This window comes from Papio anubis, chromosome 8 (assembly GCF_008728515.1).
Source record: "Papio anubis isolate 15944 chromosome 8, Panubis1.0, whole genome shotgun sequence".
In the NCBI taxonomy this organism is placed as follows: Eukaryota; Metazoa; Chordata; class Mammalia; order Primates; family Cercopithecidae; genus Papio; species Papio anubis.
This window is the reverse complement of record NC_044983.1, coordinates 22224771-22230184: the sequence shown is the minus strand read 5'-3', so window position 1 is coordinate 22230184 and position 5414 is coordinate 22224771. Positions and strand designations below refer to the sequence as shown.

General features: G+C 34.2%; 1 non-coding gene across 1 annotated transcript; it reads left to right on the top strand.

Moving 5' to 3' along the window:
• The first annotated feature begins 1146 nt into the window (after positions 1-1146).
• Positions 1147-1309, top strand: LOC116268777. The gene has a single exon (XR_004175941.1). It is a non-coding gene; the product is annotated as a U1 spliceosomal RNA (small nuclear RNA).
• The last annotated feature ends 4105 nt before the right edge of the window (positions 1310-5414 follow it).

The following is a 5414-nucleotide window of genomic DNA, read 5'->3' as shown; positions in this document are numbered from 1 at the left end:
ATGTCATATCTCAGCTGAATAACAAAAGAGATGCGAAAAGGAGGGCCCAGAACATCAGAAGTGTGAACAACAGAAGGTATGATCCACATTTACAAATATCTGAGTCCTACTTGATCTAGTACAGATGGAATCAGACTAAAACCAAGAGCCCCAACCACAACTTTGTTCTGTCATCCAGCTAAGAGTGTCTTGATGTTTAACTGCCCAGACACTATAATTGCTCTCACCCCTGTGTGGAAGCCCACATTATAACACCAGCCTGACTCATCATCTTGTCTCTTAGATTTCTAACCATTGCCACTTGTATTTTAATTTTGAAATTATATTATTAATATAAGGTATAAGCTGTGCCAAAACCCTCTCAGCTTCCCACCCTCTCAGTCTAAAGCTAAAATTTGACAACAAAATACTGCTTTACACAATCGGGGATAATACAACCCGTCACTTAATAAAAATCCATTAATATGAAAAGGAAATTGTAGGTATCAAAAGTAGTATTAGCATAATAAGTTTTCAGATGATGGGCTAGTGGAAAAAAAGTGAGAGGTAAAAACAAGGCAAAAAATTTCCCATTTACAGGTGAAAAGGTTTTATAAGCCTAGAGGGAACGATGTTGAAAAATTCAGAAACTTTATTTTAACAAATGTTTACCATAGTGAAAAACTGCTTAAGTTCAAGTGTTTACATGGATATAATAATTATTTTTATAAGTAAAATATACAAAAGGGAAATCAGAAAAACCTATTTTTAAATGTTAAAATTCATTCCCATGGAATCATGGTAGAGAATACAGATAATCATTGAGACTTTATAATAGATAAACAGTACTTAAAAAGTACTTTTTAAAACAGAGGGGATATGTGCCTAGTCATGATGGAATGACAGGGACTAAATTTATACGTACTTTGAAATAACAGGGAAAAAGCAGATAAAATATAGGAAAGAGCAGTTTTCCAACATTGAAAAACAAGTAAATAATGGCAGTGATCCCCAAGAATCAGAAATCAAAGTAAAAGAGTCCTAAGATTGCTCTAGCTTACTGCCTGGAGAGAGTATGCAGCATCAAACAGATCAAACCAAGTAGGACCTGGGCGTTTTCCCTGAGTTGAAGAGGCAGAGATCAGGATTTAAGAAGGCTAAGAATTCATACTTACTGGCAGGGGAGATACCATGATCATGAAGGTGGTTTTCCCAGCATGAGGCTCATCCATTGCACTCCAGATGTGCTGACCCCTGCAATTTCCCCAAATGTGGGAAATTCAACCGCATAATTTGTGGTAGTGGGGGACTGTGTTTGCGCTTTCCCCTGGTCTTCATGGTTGAAGAACAGGTCCAGGCCAGGCTTGGTAGCTCACACCTGTAATCCCAGCCCTTTGGGAGGCTGAATCAGGTGGATCACCTGAGGTCAGGAGTTCAAGACCAGCCTGGCCAGTATAGTGAAACTCTGTCTCTACTAAAAATACAAAAATTAGCTGGGCATGGTGGTGCACGTCTGTGGTCCTAGCTACTCAGGAGGCTGAGCCAGGAGAATTGCTTGAACCTGGGAGGTGGAGGTTGCAGTGAGCCGAGATCATGCCACTGCACTCCAGCCTGGGTGACAGAGCAAGACTCTGAAGAAGAAGAAGAAGAAAGAAGAAAGAAGAAAGAGGAAAGAGGAAAGAAAGGAGAAAGAAGAAAGAAGAAGAAAGAAGAGGAAAGAAGAAGAAATAAGAAGAAGGCGGTTAAGAATTGTCAATTCATGAGGCAGATTACTGAAGAGAAGAGAATGAACACCAGAGATTATCAGAGGGTTTCCTCAAAGACTTTAGCCGAATACCGATCAGCATATGCATGTAAAATAAGTCCTAAAGCTAAAGCAAGTAGCATTAGAAAGGAGCAGGGAGAATGAATGATCTCCAAGTCTCACTAAAAGATGGAACTAGTTCATGCCCTCAACAGCTACAATGGAAAGCTCTCCTAATGCTTAGCATTAAGTAAAGCAGGAGTCAGTAAAATATGGCCCACAGGCCAAATTGGAACGTAGCCATACTCATCTGTTTACGTATGATCTATGACTGATTTTGTGCTGCAATAGCAAAATTAAACCATTTCAACAAAGGCCATTTGGCCAACAAAGTATAAAATATTTATTATCTGGTCTTCTAGAGAAAAAATTTGCCAATGTTTGTGTTAGAGCCGTCAAATGTGTTTTGCCTTAGGAGATGAGACAAATTAGTCCTAACTTAAAAGCTGCTCTGGACCCACATAACAAAACTTAAAAACAAACTTTAAAGTAGTTTAGTTATGCCCTGGAACATAGACCAAAACCATTTAAAGAAGCAAAACAAGATTTATCATCTAAAATTCATAACTGGTATACAATTAAACATTAATAGTCATGAAAATAACAAGAAAAATATGAAGCATAACAAAAAGCCAATAACAAAGAAATCAAAGAAACAACAAAGATAATAGAATTAGTGGACAAGGGTGTTAAAACAGCAATTAAAATACAACTCAATTTGTTCAAGAAGTATGAATAGAATTAAAAGTAGAAGATTAGAAAAATTGAACTGAAATGAAACTGCAATGTTTGACATAAAAGTGCACTGACTGACAGATTAGACACTGCAAAAGAAAATCAAATAATAAACTGAAAGACATGATAGGATAGGGTATCCAAAATAAAATAGAGGGAAAAAAGACTTTAAAAATAAACAGAACAACAGCGAGTTATCAGCAATCTCGAACAGTGTAATAAGCATGGAATTGAATTCCAGAATAGAAAGAGTAGTGAGTCAAAAAAAATTTTTTTGAAAGAATTGCTAAAGTTCCAATAATTTTATAAAAATTATAGTTCTACAGATCCAAGAAGCTCAAAAAACCCCAAAAAGAAGAAACAAAGAAAATCACAAGAAGACAAATCATAGCCCAACTGTAGCAAAGCGGTGACACAGAAAAAAAATCTTAAAACCAGCCACTGGAAAACAAAAGACACATTACACACCAAACAACGAAGGTAATGACCATGACAGACTTCTAAACAGAAACACAAGCCAGAACACAGTAAAGCAACATTATTAAAATACTCCATTAAAAAAACTGTCAACTTAGAATTCTATACCCAGTGAAAATATCTTCCAAAAAGAAAATGGATTGAAAATTTTTACAGGTCTATAAAAGCTGAGAGACTCCATTAACAATAGATAAGCACTATAATATAAAATGTAGAAGGGAGTCATTCATGAGAAAAAAAGAATCATATCAACTAGATGTTTGGATCCATGAAGAGGAACGAAGAGTGCCAGAAATGGTAAATATGTTGGTAAATTTCATTGTATTACTTTTAAAGCTCATTAAAATATTATTGGCTGTGTAAAGCAAAAACAGTAACAATGCATTGCCAAGTTTGTATCATTTGTTAAAATAAAATACATGACAATAGCACAAAAACCAGACATGGAAAATGAAAGTGTACTGTTATGATGTTCTTATAATATGTATAGAGTGACAGACTAATATTAAAAGGTAGCTTGGTAGAAGTTAAAAATAATATGTATATGTAAACCATAGGGGAAAAAAAGTAATAAAGAGGATCCAACAAAATCATGGAAAAATATGTAATTCATGCAAAACAAAGCAGAAAAGGAGAAAAACTAAGAACCCAAAAATAGATAAGACAAAAAATGAATGAAAAGCTGGCAGATCTGAAGACATGTATATAATCAATCACATTAAATGTAAATGATGTAAGTATACCAATTAAAAGGCAAAGTTAGACAGATTAAACACAATGACCAAAAAAAAAAAACAAAAAGAAAACAGAATGACCAAATTATACACTATCTAAAAGAAATATTGACATTGAATACAAAGACACATATAGGTTGAATAAATAACAAAGTTGTATTTTGCAGGTATACACACATATACACAAACAAGCTTGACTATATCAATATCAGCTATAATATTAGTATATAGTATCAATATCTATATCTATAACTGTATAAAACCAAGGAAAAAGCAGGTAATTGTATAAGATTAAGGGGTCACTTAATCCAGAAGAGATAAATATTCTAAAAATGTATTCACTTAAAGGCACTTCAAAATACATCAAAAACTGAAAATACGAAAAATACAATTTTCTGAAATCCACAATTATTGTTGAAGATTTCAAATTTCCTCTGTCAATAATGGATAAAAATTAGCAGACAAAAATATCAGCAAAGACACAGAAATCGTGAGCAATACATATTACCAAGTAACTTGACTTAATTGATGTTTATGGAATAATCCCCTCCACCAACAACCAGAATACACATTCTTTTCAAGAGCACATGAACTATTTTCCACAAACGACCATATTTCTGGGTCATAAAATTATTCCCAATAAATATAAAAAATTATTGAAATTATACAAATATAATTGGGTATAATTTTTAAATAACCATAAAAAGTCTGATAATTTTCCAAATATTTAGAAACCTAGCATCTCACTTCTAAATAAACCATTAGTCAAAAAAATACCACAAAGGAAGTTAGACAATTTTGTGAACTAAAACACATAATATTAAAATCCATGGGATCAAGTAAATCAATACTTAGAAATTTATGGCATTAAAAGCTTATATTACAAAGGTTGAATAGATTAAAATCAATGACCTAGGCTTACACATAATAAATCGTAATAAGAATAACAAATTAACCCAATGCAAGCAGAAGGAAGAAAATAATACACATTAAGCAGAAATTAATAAAATTGCAAAGGTAAATAACACAGAAAAATTCTTGAAGCCCAAAGCTGTTTCTTGTTGTTATTTTAATACAACAAAACTGCTCTTTAACACCCATTGTTAAGAAATGAAAAGGCAAGCCACAGCCCAAGATAAAATATTGGCAAATATATAACATATGAAGAACTTGAATCCAAAATATACAGAGAACTCAAACAACTCAATTAAAAGAAGACACATAACCCAATCGAAAAAAAAAAAGCAGACAAAAGACTTGAACAGACACTTCACCAATGATGATTTACATTCTTTTTCCTGCCTCAATTTACCTCTGGCAATCCATACAGCGTCTACTTAGGATCAGGATTTGAGAGCTCCTTTACCCCATTAGCTCATTCCATCTGCTCATCATCAACAGAGATGGAAGCCTTTGTTTTCCACCTCAAATCCACACAGAGCGTTGTTCTCTGCAGAAGCAGAGCTGACCATTTGTGGAATTTGCTTCCTCCATAAGCATCATAGGATCTTAAGCCTTCTGTTCCCCTCTATTCCCACCCAATCCCAAATCCAGCCTTTCTTCTCATCGGCTTCAGGCCTCAGTTATAAGGAGTGAACCTCAGATCAATGAAGCTGAATAAGGGTATAAAGAAAAGTGACACTCCTTGGTCTGAGGCCAAGACCAGCTTCTACTGTAAGACAACC